The 16466-nt window shown below is 38.9% G+C and overlaps 1 pseudogene; it reads right to left on the reverse strand.

Moving 5' to 3' along the window:
* Positions 1–5382: 5382 nt before the first annotated feature.
* Positions 5383–15679, reverse strand: LOC128572294 (vacuolar protein sorting-associated protein 4B-like; annotated as a pseudogene).
* Between the last annotated feature and the right edge of the window lie 787 nt (positions 15680–16466).

Here is a 16466-nt window from a genome sequence, read left to right on the forward strand (position 1 = left end):
CATATAAAGCCTAGAAATAAACCCATGTATTTATAGTTAATTAATTTTTGAGAAAGATGTCAAGAACGTACAATAAGAAATGGACAGCTTCTTCAATAAATGGTGTTGTGAAACCTGGATATCCAAATGCAGGAAAATGAAATTAGACACTTCTCCAACATCATACAAAAAAATCTGGCCAGGCATGATGATTCATGCTTATAATCCTAGCACTTAGGCAGGGGGTGTGGGGGAGATGGCAGAGAATCACCTGAGCACAAGAATTCAAGACTGGCCTGAGCAAAAGCAAGACTCAGTCTCTATAAAAAATAAAAAAATAGCCAAGCATGGTAGCACATGCCTTTAGTCCCAGTTACTTGGGAGGCTGAGGCAGGAGGATTGCTCAAGCCCAGGAGTTCCAGGTTGCAGTGAGCTGTGATGGTAGCACTCTAGCCCAGGAGTCAGAGCAAGACCCTGTTCTGGAAAAGAAAAAAAAAAAAATTGATCCTAGTATTCAACTCTGAGATCTTTCAGACAACACAGGTCATTTTAGGCTCAAATTCTGTAAACAGCATATGGTATCTTAAAATTTCATTTTAAATGCAATTAAAGTTACATATCTTGAATTTATCAATACAAAATTCAACTTTTATTATTCTGTTGTACTTTCTTAAACATATACTGTGAGTCTAATACTAAATTTATCTTAAAATATTTAACTGGAAGTTTATGCTTTACAATTTTGAAAGACTTCTTCTACCATCCAGTTCTGTGTGGTTTGAGAAGCCTGATGTTCTTCTATTTCCTGTCCGTTAGACATGATGTTTTCTCCCTCTTTGGAAACTTTTAGGTTCTTCCTTTCAAACTTGATCTTTTGAAATTTCTCAACAATATGATTTTGAGTGAGTCTATTTTTATTCATTGTAGTAAGAACCTGATGAGCTGTTTCAGTATGGTGACCCATATTTTGCATTAGTTATTTTTGGTTATTATTTTAAAACATTATGGAGGTACAAATATTTTTGGTTACGTGGATCACTTTTGCCTGAGTCATGGTCATAAGTGTGCCCACCATGCAGCTAGTGTTCACTGTACCTGTTAGGTAGGTTTTTGTTCATCCCCTCCTCCCCCGCCCCTTGATTTCCATCAAGTTTTACTACCTCTAAGCCAGTGGTTCTCAACCTTCCTAAGGCCTCCTAATGCCACGACCCTTTAATAAACTCCCTTATGTTTTGGTGACCCCCAAAACCATAAAAGTATTTTCGTTGCCACTTCATATCTGTAATTTTGCTACTGTTATGAATCGTAATGTAAAAATCTGATATGAAGGATGTATTTTCATTGTTACAAAGGGGTCACGACCCACAGGTTGAGAACCACTGCTCTAAGCACATTCGTGCCATTCAGTTAGTTCCAATTTAATAGTGAGTACACATAGGTCTGTTTTTAAATTCTACATCCAATATATGGCACTCAGGAAAGCATCCTAATTTTTCTAAGGCTCCCTCTGAGGCAGTGAGGTCACTACAACACCAAATTAATTTGGTTTGTGTGAGAGTTAAATGGAAAAAAAAAAAGTCTGTGGATGATAGCATTTGTCACATGAAATGCTCCCCATATGGCCAATATTACTATTTGCACATTCACAGTGTACAACTTGATGTGTTGATATCTGCACATGTTGTGGTATTGCCAAATCTAGCCATTTAAACATGTACTACCTCACACAAGTTGTGTGGAGAAGATACATAAAATCTACTCCCAGCAATTTTAAGTGTGAGATACATAGTTACTAACCACAATTCCCCTGAAATAAGTTGGAGCGATGTATAGAGGGGATGCTATCAGGAAGGCCACAAACTACTTTGAGTGCTCCAGTTTTGCTAGTCCAGGATCCCACATTGCAGGTGGTCATTACGTCCCTCAGTGCCCTCCCATATGCGGCTGCTCCACATTTTCTCCTTGTCTTGTGTGACAATGCTGGTGCTCATCCATGCCTCCTTCCCAGCCCCATTCTCTGCCAGGTGTCCCATCAACTGACAGACAGGAAGTTTTTATGGATCTAGCTAAGGCTAAGCAATCAGGCCTAAGTAACTTTGCTAGTGCAGTGGCCTGTGACTTTATAGTAATTTTTTCAAAAAATCAGAAATGAGGTGTTGCCATGTAGCTAATATTTTTATTGATTTATTTAACTCGCATAGATACAAAAAAATTAATATTTTGACTTTTGAGTTTCAAAAATTTAAGGGGGTACAAGTGTTTTTCTTACGTGGATACCTTGTATAAGTTTAAGTCAGAACATTTGGTATTCCCATCACCAGAATGTGTTCATTGTACCCAACAAGTTAAGTTTTTATCCCTCATTCTCCTACCCCTTCTTGGTTGCCAATGTCCCTTACATTTTTTATTCCAATGTGTACCCATCCTTTAGCTCACACTTACATCACGCCCCTGTCAGAATGCCCACTATTAAAAAGTCAAAAAGAACAATAGATTCTAGTATGTATTCAAAGAGAAAGGAATGCTTATATACTGTTAGTAAGACTGCAAATCAGTAAAACCTCTAAGGAAAAGAATGTGGAGAATCCTCAAAGAAATAAATGTAGACCTACCATTGGATCCAGCAATCCAACACTGCTGGGTATCTACCCAAAGGAAAAGAAGTCAATTTTATAAAAAAGACTCTGCACTTGAATGTTGATCACAGTACAATCCGACATAGCCCCCTGAGTGCTAAGCACTTGCAGCTGCAGCCCTCCCTACAGGACGGAAGAGAACTTGCTGTCTGGCACAGTCAGTCCAGCCCGCAGGCTGAGGTCAGCACCCTTGGCGACCCTGAGGCACTGCGGGAAGAGCTAGCTCGAGAGCTGCAGCTACACGTTCTCACCACGGGCGGTCCCGCTACAGCTTCCAATGGTCTCTGCGCTCCGCCCCCTGTGAACACGTGCTGGGACGTGGTCCTGCCTGCGCCTGCACACTTGTGTTCAACGGCTTTCTTGGCCTTACTTGGTCTGAGGTGGGAGCAGTGAGGCTCCCGTGAAGTTGTTGACTGACCATGTGGGCTTCCTGGATTGAGCACAGACTCCGAGGAGGTGAGGAGGCGGTTGAAAGCCAAGAGGCGAGGCGATAGGATGGCTTCTGCAGTGAAGAAAATTTTGGGGTTAGAGAGTAAGAAGATCTAGGAGTCCCCAGGGAGACTCCATTCCCTGTGTCTTCTCCAGTCCCTATTACTGCGTCCACAAAAAACATCTTAGCAAAATTCAAGAAGTTGCCTTTGCTGGTGATGCAAAGAAAGTGGAGCAAATCCTTTCCTCCATGAAAAAAATGGTGTGGATGATACAGACAAGAACAGGTACTCGGAGGGGAGAGGCCGAGGCCATGGCTGGGCCAGCTGGGAGGTGGGGTGCGGCGTATCCCCCATTCCTGGGCCAGCCTCCCTCCTGTCACCCCCCATTTCCGGGCCAGCCCTCCCTCCTGTCCCCTAGGGGACTGGGCTTTCCTCTCTCCCCAGGCACCTGGGACCGGGAAACCTTGGAGGTTTTTTTTTTAAGTTTTAACAAAACTTAAGCAGGTTTACAATCCATGCATCATTCCCCTTCTAGAGATTTTATTGACAATTGTAAAATGATATCACTAACAAAATTAAGTATATGCAGTGTTTTTTTTTTTTGTATTATTTATTCTTTTGTTTGTTTGTTCATCTGTTTTTGACAGAGTCTCACTTTGTCACCCTGGGGTTGATTACTAGGGCATTATAGTTCACGAAACTCTTGGGCTCCAGCAATCCTCTTGCCTTGGCCTCCTGAGTAGCTGGGATTACAGGTGCCTGCAACACTGTCTGGCTATTTTTAGAGATGGAGTCTCGCACTTGCTTAGGCTGTTCTCAAACTCCTGAGGTCAAGTGATCCACCTGCCTCTGCTCCTGGAGTGCTAGGATTACAGGCATGAGCCATCGCACCTGGCTTGCAATGTTTTATTTTTAACGTACATGCTTCAAAACACTATATTATAGAAAGACGAATAAAGAGAGAAATAATTTGGCCCAACTTCTGGGCTAAAACTTTTTCAGATAAAATTCAGTATCCATTTTTTTTTTTAAGCCAATACTTGGATATATCAATTTACTTCACGTAAGAGCACCATGTTTCAGGACTATTATTTCCATTTAATATTAACAAAAACAATCTGTACATAAAACCCAAAGGCAACCATATAGCATAATATGTAAAATGCGCAAATATACTTTAAAAATGCAAGTTATTCTATAGCTTTTGCAATGCAGAACTTCATAGTAATTAAGCAATCTACCTCATTCTAACTAACTTAATAATCTTTTGCATGTATACCCAAGGCAAATGTAGAAGGCACAACTTAGTGTTGATGCTAAAGTGTATAACACACACCCTCAGATTATTTGAAGATATTAAAATAATTACCATGTTTGTATTTTATTAATGAGTCATCAACTCATTTCTAAAGCTTTATGGAGCATTAGATAGCTAACATGTCCTGTGGCCAGGAAAAACTGTTCCCTGAACTTAAAAGGTGAAGGACAAGATTGTATACTACTACCTTACATTAAAAAAAGAAATTTATATAATATGTATGTACACACATACACTAACATTACACATATGAAAGTTCCCATAATCCAAAGGGAGACCATTTCCTTATCATCAAAGGTTCCTATTACAGTATTTCATGACAGTTATTTTAAAATTACATACTTATTTACCACCTGTTTTTGTCAATCCTGCTACAGACAGACACTGAAATAGGCAATTTTCTTCTTCAAGGTAAAGACAATGTGTAATTTAGAAAGTCTTTCTCTTGAGATTGCACAGTGAAAGTTATCATTTAATTAAATATAAAAGCTTGCTGCTTTTAAATAAACTCTTTAAATCTACACAGGAATCAACCTATTAAAATCAATAAGAGCACTGGCTGTAACTCAATTCAAAATCTTTCAAACTCAGTCACAGTGCTCTTTGCCTTTTATTGCCCATCCCTGAGAGTAAAGATTCTATCAGTTTTAATTTTTTAGTAAGGTAAATAAATTTTACATTGTTAATAAAAACGATGTTGAAGAATGTTTTAAAAATATAAAATAAGCCCTATTTCATTTTAGTCCAAAAGAAATGAATAATAAATGCTCTTTATAAAGATCATCATTCATAAAAATTTTAAAGATTTGTATGTCAATTTCTAATTTTCTTTTTAATGGGTAATTTCCTTTTTTTGCCATTCATGTAGCACTCATTTCTTTATAACCTATTATTTTATGCTATTTGTTAATAGGAGCAATTTGATACATAATGGAGAAAAAGTACAATATAAAACTTAAAGGAACTCTGAAGTCAGATGTATAATTAGAAGAGTTTAGAAGGTAAAAGAGTTTCACTGGAAATAATCTGGATGCTATTCAAGAAAGGCAAAAAATATCTATGGAAGGAACAATACATATGGTAAACATCCTCCTCATCTTTGGTTTAGCTTTCTTGACCAAAATCTTCTGTAAACTTCTTTAATTTCAACAAGTCATGTTCATTGACTGTGGGTTTTGTGTTGGAGAGTGACCTCAACATATCCGACATGCAAACCACTGGCTCCATGTCATTTCAATGGCACCAGGGTCGCCTGGAGAGCAGGGTGTTAGGAGATCATCTATGAGATTGTTAGGATCAACTAGGGAAGATCCACGAACCTTTTTAAAATGAGTAGCTGACTGTACTTTTCTAACAGGCTGCATAAGTGCATCACGTACAATGATGCTTATATCTGCCCCTGAATAACCATCAGTTTTCTTCCCAAGTTCTCGGAAGTCTGTTTCTATTAGACTGTTCTGAGTTGTCCCAAGGTGCAGTTTAAACATTGCTGCTGGGGCATGGGTTTCCGGCAGAGGAATATAAATTCGTTTCTCAAATCTTCGCCTAATGGCAGAATCCAGAACCCAGGGTATATTTGTAGCTCCCAGAACCAGAATTCCATCACTGTTCACACCAACTCCTTGCATTTGAACTAGGAACTCTGTCTTAATTCTACTAGCAGCTTCACTTTGATTTTCACTTCTTGAACCACACAAAGAATCAATTTCATCAATGAAGATAATGGAGCGCTTGTTCTCTCTGGCAAGTTGGTATAAATTCTTAACCAGTTTCTCACTTTCGCCTAGCCACTTTGAAACAAGATCACAGGAAGATATTGAAAAAAACGTTGAGTTGTTTGCTTCTGTTGCTACAGCTTTGGCTAAATAGGACTTTCCTGTTCCAGGTGGTCCAAATAATAGGATTCCCCTCCAAGATGTTCTTTTGCCTGTGAAAAGATGAGGAAATTTAATAGGCAGTATCACAGCTTCTTTAAGTGCTTCTTTGGCTCCTTCAAGACCAGCAACGTCGCTCCACTTCACATTGGGTCGTTCTATAACAATGGCACCTTGAAGTTTGTAGGATAATATTTAGAAATAAACTTATCCTACATCAAGCACACAAAGTAAATTCAGTGTGAGTTTAAAATGACATGCTTTTCTTCCAGAGGCTTAAGACGCTTGGACCCCCCCTGGGTTACTCACAGAGTTAGGCTCTTTGGAAAATTCCTTAGGCCTTTTCTCTGAAGCAGTACACCCCGTGAAGCCTGAGATCCAAGGGCATGCCGCCCTTCCTCAGAGATACGGACCAGAGGGTTGACATATGTTAACAACATATTGTCAGAGGTCTATAGGTGCTCTGCCCTGAAGGAAGGTCACAGTCGTTACTTCATACTGAGTAAACTGAGTGAATGCTTGAAGATTAACTCTGTTCCCCTATAGCTGTTTTCGTCTTTGTGCCCTGTTTGGAAAACTAGTCACTGTTTAGAGGAAGAGATTTACTACACAAGTGGTTACATTGATATGATAAATTTCCTTTCAAGTTCAAATTCAGCTAATAGATAATGGATTAGGTGTGTACGTGACTGGAAGAGTATAAAACTTAAACGTGGAATAAAGAACTTTGCTATATGCCATCAAATGGTGTATAGTCTGTTTCTTGACTTAATAATTACAGGAGCGAGTTTACACCTACAGCAAAGCTGCTGCTCGTTCACGTCTCGGTTCACGCAACATATTGGCATAGTCGGCAGGATCAGGGGATCCCGAAGGAGCAGTAAGACTTTCTGGACACTGGGCTGGAGGATGGCCGCCTCCACCAGGACGCCTCGGAGAGATCTTCGCTGAAGCCGTTTGAGGTAAGCTTGAGAACCCTGTAACTGGGACGGTGCAATTGCCACGCAGAGTATGTGGGACATCTCCAGCATATCAAGAAACATGGGAGGGAATAATATGAGTCTTCAGCTCTCTTCTTCTTTGGAGGACCAATATATTGCCATTTTAAAAACTCTGATTTCTGCCACTAAAATTCCGGTAAAAACCAGTAACCTGAGGGAACTTTTCCGTGTGGTTGTTAAGCATTGCCGCTGGTTTACACCTGACCGGAAAGTCCAGCTTAATTTAAAAGTCTGGAAGAAAGTGGATCAGGCTCTGCGTCGTGCCCACCAAGAAGGCAATTTTATAAGTAGGGTAATATGGGTAACATATCAGCTGTTTCAGACATGTTCTGAGCAAGATTCTGAGACTGAGGATATTGGCGCTGACGAGTGGCCACCCCCGCCTCCTTTGTCCGAGCTGGGTCAGTAAGACCAGACAGAACAGGTTGCGGAATATCTCAGAATAGGAACATGTATATGATATGCCACATTCCCATTCTAAATCCCAATCTAATAAGCCTCAAAAGTAATATGTGGGTGACTTAAAAAGTCTTGAAAGTGATGCAGAGACCTGTCCAGAATTAGTGGAAATGGCTGATGAATCAGCTCAAAAAGAGTCTGAGTTTGAACACCTTAAAAAGGTTATGGCTGAAAATTTTCATACAATGAATCAAAGAATTGCCTTCTTAGAAAAGAAGGGAGCTGCAATACTCTCCTCTAGAGCAAGCTCTAAAGCAGGTTCTTGTAAAGATGTGCTTCCACCTTACAAGCCTCTAACTCCTTCTGCACCAGCAGGTCCTATGGTCTGGAGGGAAGGCCCCTTCTATCCTGTGTGGCCTAATCCTCCAAATACTCGCTTCACAGTACGGCATCACTTTCCTTTAGATATTTCTGAATTGGCTATATCTAATGAAAACTCAGTTCAAATTTCAGAATCAGGTAATAATAAAGAGCCTGTTATTCAAGCATATCCTGTTTTCAGGGAAATTCAAGAGAATGGTCAATCAGGAGTTGCTCAGCATGCTCCTATACAAATAAAAATTTTAAGAACAATGAAAGATGCCGTTTTCGCCTATGGACCCACGTCACCCTTCGTAATTGGCATTTTAAATTCATATTGCACAAATCATATTTTTATTCCTGCTGACTGGGAAACTTTAGCTCGTACTACCTTGAGCCCTGGTCAGTTTTTACAATTTAAGGCTTGGTGGCTGGAAGAGGCAATTTTGCAAAACCGAGCTCAGGGAACTCCAGTTAACTCTTTAATGGGTTCTGGCCCTGTGGCTGACATTCACCAACAGCTGCAATTAACACAAGATTTATTAATGCAGGTTAAAGATGTTTGTATTAGAGCTTGGCAAAGACTAGAGGAAAAAGATGGGGTTAAACAATTTTTTACAAAAATCATGCAAGCAAACAATGAACCATACTCTGAATTTGTAGCTAGACTTCAGACAGCAATTGAAAGGTCTGTTCCTGGAGAACAGGCCAGACAGATGCTTCTATTACAATTAGCATTTGAGAATGCCAATTCAGATTGTAAGTTAGCCCTGACCCCCGTCAAGAATCAGGACAATGTTTCCATTGAACAATATCTCCGCACTTGTAGGGATATTGGTTCTGGAGCATTTCAGGCAAAGCTTAATGCTGCCGCTTTGGCGGAGGCACTTAATGGGACTAAAAAGAAGGCAAAATGTTTCAATTGTGGGAAAATAGGGCATCTGCGTTCTGAATGTCGCAAGGCTAAAATTGAGAGTACTACAGCTGCGGTAACTCAGAATGTTAAGCTGCAAGCACCTGGCCTATGCCGCCGCTGTGGAAAAGGTAAACATTGGACTAATGAATGTAGATCTGTTAGAGATAAAGACGGCAAACTCCTGCCGCCCAAAGTAGAATTTATTCCAGCTCAGGAATCAAAAAACGGGATATCAGGCCCAGCTCGGGGCCTGAAAACAAATTCGAGCAATTAAGGTCCATTTCCAGTGGACAATGGGGTAACACATGCACAGGCGAATCAGAACAATTAATTGAAATAGAGCCTGTAAAATTACATGTTCAAGATCTCTTTCATGCAACTCAAGGAAGTGCAGCATTAGACATACCAATACTATATGAGGAAGAAATCTTAGCTGGACAAAAACCTAGAAAACTTCAGACTGGAATATATGGCCCTATTCCACCAGCCTCTGTGGGACTTATTTTAGGTAGAAGCAGTTTAACAATGGAAGGTTTGAACATACATCCTGGAGTTATTGATTCTGATTTTCAAGGGGAAATTATGCTTATGGCTTCTTCTACTCAAAATATAAAATTAAAAGCTGGTCGAAGAATTGCACGAATTTTAATACTGCCCTATTACAAAGGACAGGCCGCTCCCATAAAGCGGGAAGGTGGCTTTGGCAGCACAGGAAAACAGGTTTTTTGGCACACTTTCCTTAATGACTCTAGACCTCAGTGTACAGTAACTTTTGCTGACAAAATAACAATTACTGGACTAGTAGATTCAGGAGCTGATGTTTCGATAATTGCTTCCTACATGTGGCCTAAGGGCTGGCCAAAAAAGAAAATCTAGGCTACTTTTGTTGGTATGGGAACTTTAACTGATATTGAACAAAGTACAGATATTTTAAACTGCTCTGGCCCTGAGGGTCAGGAAGCTCAACTACGCCCTTATGTGGCTCCTATTGCATTATCTATTTGGGGCAGAGATCTTTTATAACAGTGGGGAGCTATGATTACTATTCCAACTATTTCCAAACCAGCCAAGACTATAATGATGAATATGGGTTATAATCCCATTGACCCCACTCCTACTTTAAAACCTGAAATTGTAAGAATGGGAAATGACAAAACTGGACTAGGCTTGCCTGCTCTTCATGAGGGTTTTATATAGAGGCTCCTGTTCAGCGCTTCGCCCTCCCGTTAAAATGGTTAACAGATAAACCGATATGGGTTGAACAGTGGCCGCTCCCTTATGAAAAATTAGAAGTGCTTCATAATATAGTTCAAGACCAGTTAAAAGCAGGCCATATAATGCCCAGTACCAGTCAATGGAATAGCCCAGTATTTCTAGTAAAAAAGAAATCTGGGAAATGGAGAATGGTGACTGATTTAAGACGAATCAATGCAATTATTTCTCCGATGGGGAACTCCCAATCTGGAATACCTAACCCTTCTCTAATTCCTAAAACTTATTCTATCATCATAATTGATTTAAAAGACTGTTTCTTTACCATTCCCCTTCATCCTGAAGATGCTGAAAGATTTGCTTTCACTATTCCTGCCTTGAACTCAGAAAAACCTGCAAGACGCTTCCATTGGAAGGTCCTTCCTCAAGGCATGTTGAATAGCCCCACCTTATGTCAACTTTTTGTAAATCAGCCTTTAGCGATAGTAAGGACACTTTTCCCGGAGGGTATGTGCTTACATTATATGGATGATATCTTTTTTTGTGTGTGTGTGTGGGTTTTGGCCGGGGCTGGGTTTGAACCTGCCACCTTCGGCATATGGGACCGGCGCCCTACCACTTTGAGCCACAAGCGCCGCCCAATATGGATGATATCTTAATAGCACACCCTGATAAGGAAAAGTTACAACAGATGTTTGAAACTGTAAAGAAAAACTGCCAGCAGTTTGGACTTGTAATTTCTGAGGACAAAATACAGTGTACAGATCCATGGGAGTATTTAGGATATAAAATAACTAGACAAAAAATAATTCCACAAAAGGTAACTATTAGAAGAGATACTTTAAAAACTCTGAATGATTTTCAAAAACTATTAGGAGATATAAATTGGATTAGACCTAGTTTAGGAATTCCCACATATGCTCTAAAAAATTTGTTTGCAACTTTAGAAGGACCAGCTGATTTAAAAAGCCCTAGAGTATTAACTGCTGAGGCAGAAAAAGAATTACAGTGGATAGAACAGCATATCCAGCAATCTCAGATAGATAGAATTGATGAAGTCGGTCATTTTTATTTATATGTGTTTCCTTCCAATCATTCTCCTACTGGACTGTTAACACAAGAAAATAATTTTATAGAATGGTGTTTTCTACCTAACAAGACAGTTAAGAAAATGGAAACATATATATACAAAATAGCCGCAATAATTTTAAAAGGACGTCAAAGATTTAGACAATTAATTGGTAAAGACCCAGAAAAAATATTTGTGCCTCTTACTAATTCTCAAATTAATAATTTATTTATCTTCAACATTGAATGGCAAATCGCTCTTTCAGATTACCTAGGAATTATAGATAACCATTATACTAAGGATAAAAGAATTCAATTTCTTAAAAAAACCAATTGGATATTACCAAAAGTTATTAAAGAACATCCGTTAGATAATGCTCTCACCTTTTATACTGATGCTAACAAGAAAGGAATTGCAGGATATATAGGAGAAAAAATACAAAAGGTCGAACAGTCTCCTTATCAATCTGTTCAGAAAGCTGAATTATTTGCTATACTAATGCTACTAAGTGATTATCCAGATCGAGAGATAAATATTATTAGTGACTCAATCTTTTGTACAATTGTAGTACAAAACATTGAGACTGTTACTTTAACTGAAAATAATTCAGAATTAAATGTGTTGTTTCACAAACTACAAAAGTTAGTAAGAACCAGAGTAAAAGGTATTTATATTACACATATTAGAGCCCATACAGGATTACCCGGACCTTTATCAGAAGGCAATCATATGGTAGATCAATTAATAGGGTCAGTACTTACTGCCCAACAAGAACATAATATTCATCATTCTAATGCAAGATCATTAAAACAGAGACATGGCATCAGTTGGCACTCTGCCAGAGCCATAGTCCGATCTTGCCCCTCTTGCCAACCTTTAGTAGCACCTCCTTTACCCAAGGGAGTTAATCCTAGAGGATTGAAATCTAATCAACTATGGCAAATGGATGTGACTCAATTTCCAGAATTTGGTAAGACGAAATATATACATCATACTGTAGATACTTATTCTCATTTTTCATGGGCAACAGCATTATCATCGGAAAAAGCAGATGCTGTTATTACACATCTATTAGAATGCTTTGCTATTATGGGGAAACCTGAAACTATAAAAACAGATAATGGATCAGCATATATTTCAAATAAATGCAGAGAATTTTTTAATCTCCATCAAATAAATCTTTTAACAGGTATTCCTCAAAATAGCCAGGGTCAGGCTATAATAGAAAGACAGAATAGAACATTAAAAGATATGCTCAAAAGACAGAAGGGGGAAGGACAGTATACCACCCCAAAAAACAGATTATCTTCATCACTATTTACTTTAAATTTTTTAAATTTGAATGATGAAAATGAAACTCCAGCATTTAAGCAGTGGAGTGTGGTTACACCCTCATCTATTGACCAACCAGTATATTACAAGGACAACATCAATAATCTGTGGATCCCCGCCACTGTGGTAAAATGGGGAAGGGGATTTGCTTATATTTCCACAGGAGACCGTGACTTTTGGGTTCCAGATAAAAATATTAAACTCAGAAGAGTTACCCATGAAGAAACAATGACAGAGAAATCGGATGAAAATTCGAGTGAACAAATTAGCCACGAGATTCCAGCGTCTAACCTTGACCCACGAGAATGGAAAGAAGAAAAAGATGACATCAGAACACCCAGAAATGGTGACCATGCAACAAATGCAGAAACTGGGGAAAGCCGCTGTGACAATTATACGCAAACAAAAGCGTAAGTTAACACCTGTAAATATTTTTTTAGCAATGTTTGCTTTCCTTATGTCAACTGTAGAAGGAAAGGAATTTCATTATTGGACATATGTCCCTAATCCACCGCTACTGCGAGGGGTTAGTTGGACAGAACCCACAGTCCCCATATTTACAAATGAATCTGTCTGGCTCCCAGGACCTTTTAATACCCGAGGACCATTTAAACCTGAAGAAGAGGGAATGAAGCTTGTTAATTATACTTCAGGGGTCACTGGTCCTCCTATTTGCTTTGGTCAACAATATCAGTGTTTAAATATATCTGTACAGTACTGGCTAAGTCATTATGACCGGCCAGCTTCTGGGAATGATGTCAAACGTGAGATGTTTATGCTAAGTGCTAATTCCATCTCTCGTTTTATCCCGGGTTTTACTCCTATAGATGTGGAAGCTCCTCCTTGTAAGGAGCACAGTTTTACATTACAAAGGGAATGGGTGCATTGGACTCGATGTAAAGGAAATCAAACTTTTTTCTTAACTAATACTTCTAAAGGTCCTATAATGGACTGGAGTCCAAAGGCAACTTTACTGGACAGCAATAAGGGACCTATTAACATTGAGTTGCCAAGAGATGAGTTTACCTATCTTATAAATAAAAATAAAATCAGTATTAATATGACAACACCTATGAGTTGGACAGATGTTGGGTTTGCACCCCCCGCACCTGGAATTTATGGCTTTCCTAAACAAAATCATTTGTGGACAGTAGCAGCAGCTCTAAAACCTATGAAGGGTTGGACTGGTGGATTGTTTTATCATCAAACCACCACATCTCATACTTATGGTATGAAATTTACATTCAAGCTTGTGTTCAATTACCCTTTGTGTGGCTTAAAGGCAACATAAAGTGGAATGAAAAAACAGGAGAATTATTTTGTCCTGTGTGTCAGCTGTTTACTTGTATTAATAGTTCTCTAAGTTTTAATCCTCAAAAGGAACAGCTGTATTTGTTGAGAGCCAGGACAGGTGTGTGGATGCCAGTGAATTTGACCAGACCGTGGCAAGAATCTCCTGCCCTGACAGTTCTTCAACTTCTGGCTGATGGAGTTTTGAGAGGAACGAAGAAATTTATTAGACTTTTGATTGCTAATTGGCATAAAGACTCTGAACAATTATGGACTGCTCAAAAACAAATTGACACGGAGTTATATAATGAAATTGCTGATTTAGAACAAGCTGTTGTTATGTTAGGGGATGAATTATTTAGCTTAAAGAAACAAATGAAGTTGAAATGTGATTGGAATATAACTACTTTTTGTATAACCCCTGTTAAATATAGTGAGAGTAAATTTCCTTGGGAGATTGTTAAAAAGCATTTGTTAAACCATGATAATTCGACTAAGGAAATTGTAAATTTACAACATGAGATATATTCCACTTTTGAAAATAAGTTACAAAGAATAGATGGAGATCAGATTTTACAAGGCATAGCTGATGGAATTGAACCAATGAATCCTATCCCAAAAATACAAGGACTTATAGGAAGTTCTGTAGGATCATTAGCATTATTTTTAATTATTGGATTCATTTTATATTTGATTTACGAGTGAAGCATGCACAAAGAGAAAATGAACGTTATGCGCAAGTGTTTGCTTTAATGATGACAGATATGAATAGTGTTCATCAAAAACAAAAGGGGGAAATGTAGGATAATATTTAGAAATAAACTTATCCTACATCAAGCACACAAAGTAAATTCAGTGTGAGTTTAAAATGACATGCTTTTCTTCCAGAGGCTTAAGACGCTTGAACCCCCCTGGGTTACTCACAGAGTTAGGCTCTTTGGAAAATTCCTTAGGCCTTTTCTCTGAAGCGGTACACCCCGTGAAGCCTGAGATCCAAGGGCATGCCGCCCTTCCTCAGAGATACATATGTTAACAACATATTGTCAGAGGTCTATAGGTGCTCTGCCCTGAAGGAAGGTCACAGTCGTTACTTCATACTGAGTAAACTGAGTGAATGCTTGAAGATTAACTCTGTTCCCCTATAGCTGTTTTCATCTTTGTGCCCTGCTCGGAAAACTAGTCACTGTTTAGAGGAAGAGATTTACTACACAAGTGGTTACATTGATATGATAAATTTCCTTTCAAGTTCAAATTCAGCTAATAGATAATGGATTAGGTGTGTACGTGACTGGAAGAGTATAAAACTTAAACGTGGAATAAAGAACTTTGCTATATGCCGTCAAACGGTGTATAGTCTGTTTCTTGACTTAATAATTACAGGAGCGAGTTTACACCTACAGCAAAGCTGCTGCTCGTTCGCGTCTCGGTTCGCGCAACAAAGTTGATTCTGTATTTTCTTTTTTTCAGGGTCATCAGATTCTCCTTCCCCATCACTGTCATTCCCTTTCTCATCTGCTGGACTCGGCTGTCACTCCTTCACAGGCTTCTGTGTTTTTTTCTCTTTATTTTTTAGGTACTCCTTAAGCTTTTCTGTTCTATCAAGATATGCAGAAGTACAGAAGTACATTTTGCCCTGATGCTTTGCTTGGCTTTTTCTCCCTGTGCTTCATATTTAACTACATGGAGAAAATACTGAGTGGCATGTTGACAGAGCTGAAGGGCTTCTTCGTAGTTCCCCACTTTGTCTTCTTGGGCTGCTTTGCTAGCAAGATCTATTGCTTTCTGGAGGTTGTTGGAAGTGGATGCCATGGCGGAGATCCAAGGCAGTTCCCTGGGGGTCGGGGGTGAAGGAGGCTTGAGAAGAGCCAACAGGAGCTACACCAAATGGCGCCGGGTGTGAGGGGCCCCAAACTCTCAGTATCCATTTTATATCCATTTAGGGCTGTGTGTATAAACTCTTTACTGGCCTTATAAGGAAACTGAAGTGGGAAGATGGTTTCATGTTTTTAAGTAGGAAGATTTGCGTTTTCTCAAAATGCAAACTTGTTTCTTTTACACAGACTAAATAAAAACCCAAAGTTTTAAAACTTTTGAGTTACAGTTGTGAGGTCAATGGGAAAATTTTTGTAATGAAGTGAACAAATAGATGCATTTCTGGATATCAAAATAGATTATTCACTCCCACAAATTAATCATTTATTAACAGAGAAAAAAGATAAGTGAATGGAACAGAATAGAAAATCCAGGAACACCCAGATATATGTAAAAATTTAGAACTTGTTAATGATGACATTTCATATTTGTAGGAAAAGATGAATTATTTGTAAATGAAATGCCTATTAACTGTTTAGAGAAAACCTAGATTTTTATATCACAAAAGTAAGTTCTTTTTTCTTTCTTTTTTATTTTTATTTTTAAATCATAGCTGTGTACATTAGTGCAATCGCCTGTACCCATTCTAAGATGCACCAGAGATGTGGCCCCACCCATTACCCTCCCTCCACCAAAACCTACCCCCTCCCTTCCCCTTCCTTGGCCCTTTCCCCATAGTCTTGTGCTATAGTTGGGTTATAGTCTTCATGTGAAAGCTATAATTTAGCTTCATAGTAGGGCTGAGTACATTGGATACTTCTTCTTCCGTTCCTGAGA

Source organism: Nycticebus coucang, chromosome 20 (assembly GCF_027406575.1).
Source record: "Nycticebus coucang isolate mNycCou1 chromosome 20, mNycCou1.pri, whole genome shotgun sequence".
Taxonomy (NCBI): Eukaryota; Metazoa; Chordata; class Mammalia; order Primates; family Lorisidae; genus Nycticebus; species Nycticebus coucang.